At 43.7% G+C, this 14,192-nt stretch overlaps 1 protein-coding gene and 1 pseudogene across 5 annotated transcripts in view; one reads left to right on the top strand and one right to left on the bottom strand.

Moving 5' to 3' along the window:
* Nucleotides 1-9,174, bottom strand: part of LOC101557441 (actin-3-like) — a 110,198-nt pseudogene extending 101,024 nt beyond the window's left edge.
* A 380-nt stretch (nucleotides 9,175-9,554) lies between these two features.
* The window catches only part of CSNK1G3 (casein kinase 1 gamma 3), a 115,446-nt gene continuing 110,808 nt past the window's right edge, over nucleotides 9,555-14,192 (top strand). For all 5 annotated transcript variants that reach the window (XM_055141941.1, XM_055141938.1, XM_055141940.1 and 2 more), the window contains exon 1: nucleotides 9,555-9,694. The gene's annotated coding sequence lies outside the window, so the exon portion shown is untranslated. The remainder of the gene's footprint in view (nucleotides 9,695-14,192) is intronic.

Raw genomic sequence — 14,192 nt, 5'->3', positions numbered from 1 at the left:
CTGTATTCAAAGTCTAACTCTGCAACTCATATCTAAAAGACCTAAATCTTTGGCTAAACTGAGTTTTACTTTTCACAGCTATAGAAAGGAGAAAATGATACTTACCTATGAATTAAATGAAATGTATTCTACAAAGTATATGACACTGAGTAGTTGTTAGTTTTACCCCACCTCATTTATTATTGTGCAGGACTTTAGGCAAAATTGATAAAATTATTCTAAGAATGACATTTATAAGCATTGGGATCTCTATATCAACAATTGAGGTAAGATTCTATTCTTTCATTCTTCTTGTTTTGGGGTCACACCTGGCACAGTTGCTTGGCGGTCACACTTGACTTTATGCTTAGTGGTCATTTCATGTGGTTCTGGGGTATTTTACATTTCTGGTGACTTGACCCAGACCTTCAGCATACAATGCCTTTGTTCACCCAGTTAAATCTATCTCCCCGCTCCTGCTAGCCTCTTTTTAAACAACTCACACCCTCCTTTTCATTTGGTACCTTTAGTACACAGAACAATCACTCCCTCAAATATGTCCATTTTCTAATTCTCAGAAATCATTAGTATTCTACCTCATGTAACAAAATGGGTATTGTATTAAGATTAAATTAAGGATTATAAAACAGGGAGATAATTCTGGATAATCCCTAGTGGATCTAATGTAATCAGAGTTTATAGAAGTGACATAAAAAGACAGGGGAGTGATTCAGAGGAGATAGGGTGATGGAGGTATAACATGAAATGGTATGATGCTGACTTCAGGGATGGAAAAGGCATTGTGACAGAGAATGCAGGAGGCCTTACAAGCTGAAAAATACGTGGAGATGAATCCTCCCTAAACTTCCAGAAAGTACAGCAGTGCCAAAACCTTGATTTTCAGCTCACTGACCATTTCAGCTTCTGACCTTCAGATCTATAGGACAATAAATATGTTATTTGATGCCACTAAATTCATGGAAATTTGCCACATCAGCAATAGGATGTTGATGTAGCACTGCTTTCTACTTATTATTATTATTATTATTATTATTTTTAATTTCCAAAGACTCTGCTGTTTGTACAGTGTGGGGCTATCCATTGCAACTTGGGCTGGTTTCTGGGTTATTTTGATAGGCTGGATTAAGAAACAGCTATACGAAATGTCTGTAAATTTTAAAGAATTTTTCCCATTCAAAGTTAGTATTATAAACTGTTCAGGTGGTTTCTTTTCTGATCTTGTTTCACATGAGGGACAGCAAGATTAGACTATATTAAAATTACTCGTTTTGCTTTATTCCACATGGACATATGTAAGTTTTTAGGGAAAAATTATCAATTATATCACTAATAGTATTATTCTGAAAAGCATTTTAAAACTTGCAATTTTTTTTTGCCCATAGATATTCCCTATGAAATATATATAATGAAATGACTACATGTTTTTCTTTGTTTTTGGGTCACACGTGGTAATGCTCAGGGTTTTCTTCTGAATTACTCCTGGTGGTATTCAGGAGAACATATAGAGTGCCTGGGATCAAACCTGGACCAGTTTCGTGCCAGGCAAGCGCCCTACCCACTGTATTACTCCCCCAATCCCTTCAAATGACTATATTTCCAAGTCACAATAGAATTATGATCTTTTAAAACCATTTCACTGGAGAGAGAGTATAAGGGAATTAAAGTCATATGTCATGGACATTTGGCTCTGGCACAACATGGTCCCCTGAGGATCACTGGGTGCAGCCATGAATATCCTGAGTAGCACTAGGGTGACCAGACAACCCCTGGTCCTGCATGCTGAGGCTTCACATCAAACCACAGTGTATCACCTGGAGGGGTTCCCAGGCCTCCTGAGCACCACTTGGGTAGTCTTTCCTACAGAAAGCCAATACCAAAACAAAAAAAACCCATTTTATTATATTTTCAGGATAAAAATCATTGTTTTTTCCCTCTGTTTACTTGTGAACATCCCAATATTACCAGATAATTTTCATTGTTTTGGACAATGTTTTAAGTCTATAAAATCTAATTATCATCATCAAAACTTGCATTCCTTGTAATAATTGTATACATTTGGATTTTCTGATATCAAAAAAATGAATTACAAACTCAACTTTTATTTTGTTTTTGCAACCTTTATTTTGACTCTGTGGAACAACCTGTTCAAAACCACCAATAGAATTCCAGTGACAGTACTAGAGAGTAGTCGGTACTAACAGGGGTTCAGGCACTTTCCTTGCATTGACCCCCAGTTGTATCCCCACAAATGTTTATGGGTCCTGAGCACTACCAGGAGTGATCTCTGAGCTTAGAGCCAGATCCCTGAGAATAGCCAGGTATGACTCCAAAACAAAAACAACAAACAAAAGTGGTGTAATAGCTTAAACAGTTCACCACTGGATTATCTTTACTATCCCAAGGTCTGGATGTTGCAGTTTACAAAAACAAGAACATGGGACAGGATGGTGGTACACCAGGTAGGGCACTTGCCTTGCACATGGTCAACCTAGGTTCAATACCCAGAAACCCACATGGTTCCCTGATCACCGACAGGATTAAGTCCTGTGTGCAGAGCTAGGAATAACCCCTGAGCACCATGCCAGTAGTGGCACAAAAGCCAACACACACACATACACACACACACACACACACACACACACACACATTAGCCCATCACTAAGAGCTCAAATAGCTCTAGAAGCTATAAAATACACAATTTACTTCATTGTAAAGAGACAATATTGCTTTCTCTTTGCTGTTATGGGTCAACAAGATCAGAAGAACAAAGGTAATATGTGTAAAAGAAATAAGATATAGGATATAGAATTATATTGACTTTTATTGTAATGAATATAAATTGACAAATATACACTAATACATATCAAAGAGAACATTCTAGAAAGCAGCAATTATTGGCATTTGGTTGACATTTCTTCCCAGATCAGATCAGCTAAACTGGCAGAATACAAAGCATTAAGTCACAGTGCAAAGAGTTAGGTCTGCAATTGGCAGAGTTTCTGTAGAAGACTGAGGAAAAGCTGCCTGGTGACTGAAACACAAACTTTGGCAGGATGTGGTCAGCTCTGTCAATTTGGTGGATACTGTCTGAAGTCAGACAGCCTCACAGTAACATCAGAGATGGCAGGAGGGTAAAGAAGTGAAGTCGGACTGAATTCCAACTTGCCATACATATACTCCTTTGGAAACAGAGCCAGGGCCTACGTGACAGAGACACTAGTAGGAAAGACAGGGGTGAAGTGAACCCAAAGCCATTTATGACCCAGTGATAGGGTTATTCACTTGCAAACAGTAGAAAAGTAACTGGTGATAGGAGTCAGATGCAGTTTCTGAAAGGCCTTTGGAATAGTGTCAGAATTGAAAGGAGGCTGGAGAACCTGGTATGGGAAGAATTCCAAATGCTCCCATGGCTGTGAAATAGGGTTATAGCTACTTTCCTGGTATAGGAACTATATGGTTGAGGCATGGTTCTTGGCTTAGGATATTTTTTGGTTCTGTGTCCCTCTGTTCAAGATTCAAATCTAAAGTTGGAGAGATAGTACAGCAGTTAAGATGCTTGCCTTGCACATGACTTGTTTGATTTCCAGCACTGTATATGGTCACTGAATGCCCCCAGGAGTGATTCCTGAGCACAGAAAACCCAGGGTAAGTTCTGTATACCTCTAGGTGTAGTCCCAAAATAAAATAAAACAAATCTAATTGATACTGTTTAGGTAATGTGCAATCCCTACCCACTATCCATTACACCTGCCCCACTTGTTTTGTTCAATTAAAATAAAGAAATATAGGGCCTAGAAAAAGTTTAAGTAAAGTTTGGCTTCAGGACCACACATTCAGTTCTGGAAGTCCTGAAATTTTAAGCATAGAAAACAGTGTGAAGTAGGATGTTTTTAACTTCTGACGACTATTCATGTTGGATTAGAAAATGCAGGTTCCTAGGGGTCACAAGATAGGTAGCAACAAGCATATATTTAGTGCTTCTGCTATGCCAGACACTGTGGTACATGCATTCCCAATGTATCATCATGTTTAATCTTCCCGATAATGATATGATTTAGCTATGACTGTCTCATTTTATAGATGAGCTAGTTAAGGTTCAGGCTACTTAAAATATGTATGGAATGGAAATAAAAGGAAACTGAAAATAAGGATAATCCTACTTATAGAAGTAGAATGAGAACTAAATGGGAGTGAAGGGCTCTAACTACAGGCGTCCTCTTGTATTAATATTAATTAGTGTTGAACTTATAGCTTTGTTAAGAAGCAGCCTTGGTTTTCCTAATAGGAACCACTAGGAAGATGAAGACATGTCAGGAAATCAGTATGGGTTAATCAAGAGGGAGATATGAAGTTTCAACTGACCCTGACCAAAAATGGCAGAGAACGAGATAAACATAAAAACAGAAAGACAGAGATGCAGACACCAACAAGATAGTTCTTTGCTCCTGGTCCAATGGTTATATGGAGTTCAGATATGCTTAGAACAAACTTTGGCACCAATATTACCCTATTGCAAAGGATCTAAGTAATAGAGGAAGCTTAGTCAGTGGGTGATACTTGAAAAGATTAGTAGTTTGTGAGCATTTCTTGTAGCAGGACTTTAAAGGGGGACCTAGGACCTACTTAGCCTTGGAACTGGTGAAAAAAACTTCAAATCAGGCCTGGGGAGATAGCTTAAGTGGTAGAGCATAGCATTCGCATAAGAAAAATCTTGAGTTCTATCCCTGGCCTTGCATTCCAACCCCCTGCCCCACCCGAGTATTGGTTGGTGTAGCCCTGAGTCCTTGATCATCTCCAGGTTGAGGTGTGTGTGTGTGTGTGTGTGTGTGTGTGTGTGTGTGTGTGTGTGTGTGTGTGTACAAGCACACACACAAATCCCAATCAAGCTTACACTTTCTCCATTTCTCCATGTTGGATGGGGCTTTGGGAAAGGCCACAGTTTCCATTAGGAAGGGAAAATAAAGATGTCCAATGGGGAAAACATTAAGAAAGAATAATAGGTGGGAGAGTGGCAATTAGAGAAAAATCTACCAATCTACCATAGTCCAGAGCTCTTACTTGGCTTTCAATATTTGCAGCCAGAGGATGACACAAATCTTATGAGTGGGAGTTGATGAGATCTATGACTCTTGGTCAGAGTTGGCTCATAAGTGTGGATGGGAGCCTGAAATAGATACAAGGAACTACAACTCTGGGGAGTAAATGAAGACCACGGGAAGGAAAATGAGGCAGGAGCAAATCACCATGACTGTACCGAAACATTAGATCTCTGTATCATCCAGGATTCAAACTGTTCATAAAAGCATTAGCACTCCTTTCCCTCCAAAAAATATGCTTCACAAAACCAAAACAACAACCAACGTCCCAACCCCCAAATTTTTAATCTCTTCTGTTGATCACAAGTGGCACATTTTGGGATAGTCCAATTTGTTTAAAAGTGGCCTTCCCTGATTAATATCCTGAAGAACCTGCACCTTTCCTTTTAATTATAGCTGGTATACTCTTCACATAAAGTATTTCTTTGAGGAGGGATTGAATTGTATCTCTCTTAAATTCATGTTTATGTCAGAATGCCTAATGTGTTGGTCTTTTGAGATGGGGCTTTTAGAGAAAATTAGATTTAGATGAAGTCTTGGGAGTGGGGCACTCAGGCTGAGATTAGTGTCTTTTTGAAAGAGAGAGATGAAGATCGAGATTGAGAGATTGAGATCACAGACACAAACAAAAGGCTGTATCTACAAACCACAAAAAAGGCAGCCAGTCTTCTGAAAACTAAGAAGTAAACTCTCACCAGAACCAAACTTGTGCCTTGACCACAGAGGCCCGGCCTCCAGAACTGTGAGAAAACAAAATTTCTTATGTTTTTAGCTACCTAGTCTGTGGTAAATTTTTCTTTTTTTTTCTTTTGTCTCCTTCTATTTTTGCTTTCATGTCAGCCCAAATTGACTAAGACCAGGAGTCCTAAAGATGTAATTTTGTTAAACATTGCAACAGATGATGATTAAATAAAGTCTCAAAAAAAGTCTTGTGATTCCTGTGTTTTCACTTTTCCATCTACATAAAACTAAAAGGAACCTTTTAAGGATGCATAAACTATTGTGTTGACCCTTTCTAGCTGTACTCATGTAACAATCTGAAGGAAAGGTTGCTAAGTGACAGCTTCCCCTAAACCTGACCTAGCTGCTGTGTGTGACTGGCTTTCTCCCAGAATCCTTCCGTTCCCTCCCCTTGACTGAGGACTGACTAGGGAAGAGGTTATTTTCCAAGTTTTAGTAAAATTCAATGGTAAAATACACTCCGATCCCAGGTTATCTGGTTCCTATGGCCACCTCTCATTTTCTGTCCTTCTTGTTTCTATTGACCACTTACTGTTTCTAAATTACATCTTTTCTCCAGGTAAGTCTACTTAATAACATTGAAAAAGTAAGACATGCAGTTTGGCATTGGCCCAGGTCTTATTCTACATCAACTACTAAATAACTCTGCTAGGTTTACTGTTGCAATCAGACCATTTGGAAGAAAATGTTCCTCAGTTTCTGTATCTCAATTTCACAATTTTGCTTTACATAGTTCATGGGTGGTCATTTCCTAGCATCCTGGGCAAATCATTTACCTTTTTGGGATTAACTGTCCCTGTTTAATTAAAAATTTTTTTTTTTTTTTTTAGCCACACCTACTGGTGCTCAGGGCTTAGTCTTGGCTCTGCACTCAGGGATCATTCTGGCAGGGTTCACAGGAATATGGGGTGCTGGGATTGAATGCAGGTTGGCTATGTTCAAGGCAAGTACCCTACCTGCTATACTACCTCTCTAACCCTATCTGTCTATAATTTTAAACAGGGAAAAATACTAATAATGGCATCTTATTTCAGAATCAGATGATATAGTATAAAGTAGAGTTTATACAAATAGTCTTTTATTTCAGTGTTGGAAAATATCTGCCTGCTTTAGCAGAGATTGACCACACAGTTGATATACAGCACCAAGTAAAGTACGAGATGAATAACCTTTGTGACCTATTTTTATTTTGGGGTATATTTTGGTCAGTTTGCACAAAAAGAAATTTGGCTTGGAAAGATTATTCTTATAATGTGATCAAAGGGTGGTGTGGGAGATATTTTACAGGACAAATCTGTATGTTAGCACTCTTACTGTTTTCAATAGTACACTGGAAAGAATGCTTTCTTTTCATGTCTTATACGTACTTATGTTAAGAAGTATTATTTTGTAAAAAGTAAAGCTGGTCAGTTCCCTTTTCTGTAAACAGAAAAGATTCACATGGAAGAAGGAAATGAGTTTTTCTGCTTGAAACTAAAGACTATACTCTTTTTACTGTGTGTATGTGTCTTATTGGGGCTGAACAAATAGGTGAGTAGACCTAGAGGAATGAGTGGAAGAGCCAGAAAAACAAAGACTCAAAGGGATCCTTTGGAGCATGTGTGCTATCTCAAATATAAAACTACAGGTACCCAGAAATGTTGCTTTCTTTTTCTCTCCTCAAACTGACTTTCATAATATTTTTTCCCTTAAGAAATTCTTGGTAGACTAAGAATGAAGTAAATTTTTTTGTTTATTTTTGGGGCACACCCAGTGATGCTCAGGAGCTAAAATAATATTTTTAATCTCTTGTTTGATCCTGGAGTTGATCGGAAACTTTGGGATGTGTCATTCGATTAGGCAAATGTGAGCATGCACAAATCTAAGCTGCTTTTGAGCCTTTAACAGAATGATTGCCACGCAATGTTCCTATTGTCACTTATTAACTTCTTTTTGGAAAGTGCTTGAGTTAAGAGGTTAAAAAAAAGGCATTAATGTACCACATAAAAAAGACATAAATGAACTACAAAAGCAAAAACATTATTATTTATACTAAGAACCTATACCTCTAAATGTTACATGCTAACAACATCATCAGGGGGCTGGAGTGATACAGCACAGTGGGTGAAACGCTTGCCTTGCATGTGGTCTATAGGGATTTGATACCTGACACTTTACATGGTCCCTGAGCTCTAGCCTGTAGCATAGATTCCTGACTGCAGAGCCAGGAGCAAGCCCTGCGCACAGCCGCCTGTGGCCCCAAACAAACAAAAAATCCAGCATTTTCAGTCTAGGTATGGTAGGAGAATGAGTCAAAGCCTCTCCTTTTAAAATACATTTGCTCAATTGGAGCTTCTTGTTTTGTGTGTACGAATGAGAGGATGCAAGTGTTTAGATACAAGTGTATCAAAAATATAAACATAGTTGCTAAATGAATATGTAAACAGCTACAGGACCATGTCTTTATGTATCCCTTAAGGTCTGACTTTTGAAAGGACTTTAGTCACAAGGATTATTATAACAATGAAAAATGTCTAGTTTGAGAGGCCTCTAGCTACATCCTTCGGGGTGGCCTGATGATGTTCATAGGGGGTCTTCTAAAGTTATGTATCTTCATCTCAGTGACTCAGCTACAAGAGGTAGAATGCAATCTTCTCCCTTTTCGGAGGGGACTGGAAGGAAAGCGCAGAAAACACCGGATCCGGAGAGACTTTACAAGGGAGGACTTGAGCCATGTTTAGTCTCTCAAATTCAAGACGTTCATGAGAAACATGGAGAGACTTGCTAACCAACATGATAAGGGTGACACGGGTTACCTGAGCTCTTAAGCGGAGTTCTCTATATAGACAGCAAAGGAGAGGAAAATGTGAGCCACAATTTCCAAGCAGCTGATTCCCTGATATAGCACCGGGGTTACAAAAAGAAAAAAAAAAAGTGGGAGGCTGGGGGGGAAATGTCAATCCAGTGATATCACTCCCTTAGGCCTGGCCCTAAAATTCTTTGGCACCTGGAGGGCTAGGCTCAGCATGATCAGGAAAGCCTCAGTACCCGGACTTGGCTCCGTGGCGCCTTCGGGCTCTTTGCTCACTCAAGTCGCGGGATTCGCAGCAGGTCGCCTCAAGTAGGAGAGAGTCTACTTCTAGTGCTCGCCACAAACCTCCCCAAGCGTCTCCTCCCAGGGCCGCACCCGGGGAAAACACACCCGTCTGCACAATTACTCCACGATCTCCCTCACGCACCGCTGGCGCGGAGGTGGGGAGGAAGGCGTGGCTTTGGCCTCTCTCGGTCTTGCCAGCCAATGAGCGCGCCTCGTCCCTTCCGGTCGTCGAACCGACCAATCGCGGCCCGCCGGTGTCATCTTCGGCTCTCCTCGGCTCTTTTCGCCGATGCGGGCGGCCGGGGGCCTCCGCCGCGGGAGAGACGCTTTCCTTTTTTATTTTTTTTCCATGTGTTCACTTCCGGGTCCGGCGCCGCTCCGGATGCCCGAGGCAGAAGGATGTTTGACCTCCGGATAAGCGAGGCGCCGCTGTGCATTCATTCCCGGCGGCATCGGCGGCCACAGCAGCGGCTCGGGCGGCGACTCGCGGGCCAGAGGCGGCGGTAGGAAGGCACCGGCAGCCCTGCCGGGGAGCGCGCCGGAGCCGAGCCGCCTTCCCTTCCCTCTCGCTCGTTCCCCCCCCCCCCCGCCACCCGCCTCGCTCGCTCCCTCCCTGCGTGGCTCGCTTTCCTCCTCCGGCCGCCGGCGGGTGTGATGTGCCGCCGCCGCCGCTGCTGCCCCCGCCGCCGCCGCTGACTGGACGGAGCGCGGTGGGGTGGGCTGCGGGGGCTCCGCCCGCCCCCGGGACCGACTCCGCTGCCCGCGCGGCCGCGCCTCTGAGGTAAAAGCCTTCTCCGCCCCGGGGCGCCCCGGCCCGGCCCCCCGGCTCGCCAGCGGCCGCCTCGCTCTCCCTCCTTCCCGGGTGGGGCCGCGTGGGCTGTGCGGGGTGGGGGCGGGGGGTCCCGTCTGGGTCGGGTCCGGTTGTGTGTGTGGGGGGGGAGGGGGGCGGCGTCGCGACGGGGGGGCCGCGGGGGAGGGGCGGGCGCCGCGCGGGTGGGGGCCGCGGGCGCGGGGGGCGGCGAGGGGGGCCGCGGGCGGCCCGAGCCGGGCCGGCGGCAGAAGTTGCCCGAGTGGGGCGGCGCGAGGGGCTCCGGGCGGGAGGTGGGCGAGCGGCCGGGAGGCGCGGGGTGGGGGGGCGCCCTGGGAGGGGCTCGGAGGTCGGGGCTGCCGCGCGCCCCGGCCCGGCCCGGCCCTCGTTCCCATCCCGGGCTGCAGGGGCGCGGGGAGCCTTCGGGGGGCTGCGGGCCGGGGCGGGGGGAGGCGGCGTTCGTCTCTCGGGGGGGAACTTCCTTTAGGGTTGTTTGTTCGAGGGCGGCGGGGTGGGGGCGGGGGCCAGGGATTTACCTACCGGGCAGCGCTTTCCAGCGCGGCTCCAAACTTACCGCGGGCATCCGGCGGGGCCGGGCCCGGCGCTCCTGGAGACGGTTGCGGGGCGGCCGGGTTTGTTGCCCGCACCTGGCCGGGACGCGCCGCTCCGGCCCTGGGCCGCGGGGTGCTGATGAGGCCGAGTGTGCGGCCGGGGGCTGCGGGCGCGGAGGCCGGGCTTCCAGGGCTCCCGGGAGCCCCGCGGAGAAGTTGGTGGTGGGAGAGGCACAACGTGGGCGGGGGGCACGCGGGGCGCAGGGGTTTCAACTAACTGTTGTCTGGAGTTTGAAGGTTGGTCTGTAAGGGAGACCCCCCCCCCCCACTTTATTTTTAACCTTGTGATAACACTTCGACTTGGGCAATTAAAAGCTGTCTTTTAATTTTAACTTTGGTTTAATGTTGTGTTTTTTTTTTTTTAAATATGGGTAGAAAAGCAGTCAATATTATTATTTTTCACTTTGGCAATTGCTTGCCAACCGATGGATGATGTTTCCGTCCCAGGTTGTCGGAGGGTTTGAAGCAAATCTAAGGTGGAGCCTTTTTCAAATAAGACAGTGTTTAACTTTTACAACCAGCTATGTAAGTTTTGGAGGATTGATAATTTTTTTTTTTTTCTCTTCCCTCCCCTCTCCCACCTCAACCCCCCAAATAAAACAGGCAAGGGGTTGTGGAAGGAAAAGTTGACAGAAATTAGAGTCATTTGGAATTAGAAAGCTCTAAAGCCAGTTTAAGAACGTATTTTTAGTATAAAGCAGAGCTAGTTGGTCACATTCTCAGTAATTCTTTCATTGGTGGGGGAAATTGTTGCTGGTAGGAAATGTGTGCTTAGTGTATTTTATGCTTACTCCCAAACTTTGCTCTGGGTCTTATTCGGAGCTAAAATAAGTTAGCTTTATAATTTGTATACGTTACTCATTACAGTTGCAGGAGAGATGAAAATCATTGGAAGATATTTTCAGATACGCTTCATGGCTTTGTATAGATACTCCACTATGGGGAGATTGCATTATGCATCAGGTACAAGTAGTTCTGGTTAGTGTTGCTGTGTCTGAGACTTTCGGGGGTTTTGGGAAATGGTTTTCTTTACTAGTAAGTTGTGTTCACTGACCAGCAACTTTATGCATCAGTTACTAATTGACATTTTCATCATTAGATTGATAAGAATTGACAGTCTTCAGCACGTGAAGTATCAAGGACTAGTTTAGACCACCAGTGTTTCTAAACCTCTTTCCAACTGCAGCCCTTACCTCTGGCTCCCTTGTTTGAGAAATGCTGGTTTGGTCATTTAGGGACCTTTACTGTGCAAAATGGGCCTTTGGTATGTGGTGGAGATCAAAGAGTGGGTCGAGTAAGATGAATATCTGAGACCCAGTGGCTACCTTCAAGGGAGAAGAAGACACTTACAGAAATAATTGCAGCGCAGCACAGGAGTCCTGTGGACTTTATTAGATGTACATGAAAGCATGTTGGGGTGGGGGGAGGAGAGGGAAAGAAAGAGGAGAGGGAGAGAGAATGAACTTTTTTTTGACTGGGGAAATTATGAATGACTTAGAGCTGGTTCCCCTAGATAGCATTTTTGCTTAGAACTTAAAATATTTTTGTGTCACACCTGCAGTGTTCAGGGATCGGTCCTAGTGGGGCTGAAGGGGGCTGGGAGCATAGGGGCTGCCAGAGATCCAGCCCCTGTACATGGCGTGCAAGGCAAGTACCTTCCTTACCTGCTGTACTCTCCGGCCCAACTTAAAATGTTTTAATGGATAAAGTGGTCAGGGGAAGGTAGTTTGCTAGGTCAGGGGAGAAGCCTGAGTATAGAGGTTGTGGTTGTGTTATGGGACTTTGGAGCCTGACCTGGGGCTGCTGTTGTGAGGAGGCCTGACTGGGAGAGGAAGCTGGGAACACTGGAAGAAGTCAGGTCCTGGGAGTCCAGAATGCCTGTGTTTAAATGAGTCAGTTCCTTGTGTGAAGGTCTAAGTGTAGATGCTATGCTGATAAGGAGGCATATTTGGATCTTCCAAGTTTGAAGAAACAAATGATAACAGAGGAGTCAATTTGTTATCACTTATGCTAATAAGGTAAAGAAAAGGACATTGACTTTGATATATTTCTTTATTTGCATTTGAATGGGTGTGTCAGGTAATCTGGTGATTGATTTTATGTAAAATAAATCCAGACTATAAAACTCAGGAAGAAATGGGAAGCTCTCCATTTGCCTTCTCTGTGACCCCTCTCATCCATCCTGCAAACCCAGGCACACTGGGAATAGACCATTATTCTGGTGTAGATCATGTAGTTTATTAGTTTGTAAGAGTTTTCTTACAGAGGGGGATATGGGGCTGTTAAGATTCAAGGGGCTTCTAGATTATACTAAATGGAGGGTGGAGTTTTCGTTTTGTTTTATTCCCCCCATTCCCCACAGGTGGGGGAGAGGGGAGAGTTGCTGTGATTGAAATGTAAGAAACTGTAAAACATAAAGAAAATATTCTGTGGGATGATAAAATGAGAAGCTTCAACAGATCCTAGACAAATACAACAATTTTAGTCATGTATCAGATGGCACTAAAAGAATTTAACCACAAACTTAATCATTATTAAAGGAGAGATTAGAAGAAGAGCACCTTCACAACATCAGTGCTTAAGTCTTTGTAAAAATCACATTACAGTAAGTTTCATTGCTTTGCTAAACTGCTCCCCTTCTGCTGTTCAAAAAAAGAAATGTAGGGCCTGGAGAGATAGTATTCTTACCTTGCCTACGGTCAACCCAGGTTTGATTTCTGACAGTACTTATGGTCCCTCTGGCACTGCCAGGAGTGACCTTTGAGCACAGAGTATGGACTAAAGGCACAGAACTGCTGGAGGTGTGGCCCCTCAAACCCCAGACTTAGTGCTTATTTGTTAGGGAGTCATATATGATACTCTTCAGAGAACTCTGTGAGATTGTGTTGTCTTCATTGTTCATGGAAGGTTTCCCAAACAGTTTTCAATGGGTACCACTCCTGTGATACTCAGTACTGGGCCTGACCCTATACGCCTGCTAGTTCATTGTTCTGACCCAGCCATACTTGGTGCTACCAAGGGCCACCGTGCTATGTTTGGGGGTCCATGTGGTTCCAGGGGCAGAATTTAGGGCCTAGTGTATCAAGGCATGTAATCTGACCCTAGAAACTATCTCCTCAGCTTCATAACCTTCCCTTTTAAGGATAGGAAGCAGAATAAATTAAAGAATTAAAGCAGCTTGTTTAAGATGTTTTGAAGTAGCAGAGTGACTTTAAAAAATCTTTTTTCTGACTTCGAAGTCTTAAAATCACCGCTGATGTCTTTTTCAGTCTTCCATTATCTTCCTTTTTTGTCTTTTCTCAAGCAGCTGGCACTTAGAGGTATTGATTGGTGGTGTTAATATGAGTCTGGGTGTTGGTTCAAGATGTAATTTCTTTGGAAATTGCAGTTTTGGGCTGGCTATCTATATTTCTCTTAATTGTAGGCATTCTGTTAGGAATCCCTGGTATAGTTACGGCAGCTTAAACCACTTCAGTACCTTACTATTCTGATGGACAAACCGTACTTAGGATTTTAATGTGTAGAAATCAAGTGTTTATTATTCATTCATGTGAATTTACATTGACTAGCTTCTGAACTATTTAAATAAGGAATGAGGAAATACGTGGGGATAAATTTTAGAAACACAATAGAGGCTATTAGTTATTATTTTTATTTACTTTTTTGGTGATGCAACACCTGGTAATGTTTGGGGGCTCTTGGCATAGTGCTCAGAGGTCACTCTGGGGCCACAGTAGACTACAGTGCTGGACATCAAACCTGAGATTCCAGCATACAAAACATGCACTTTCTGGTCTATTGAGGTATCTTCCCCTTCACTAGTCGTAATTTTTTTCCCTAATTACTTTCTTGATACTGAG

This window comes from Sorex araneus, chromosome 6, assembly GCF_027595985.1.
Source record: "Sorex araneus isolate mSorAra2 chromosome 6, mSorAra2.pri, whole genome shotgun sequence".
NCBI lineage: Eukaryota > Metazoa > Chordata > Mammalia > Eulipotyphla > Soricidae > Sorex > Sorex araneus.
Note: the sequence above shows the minus strand (reverse complement) of the source record. Positions and strands in the feature narration are given on the sequence as shown.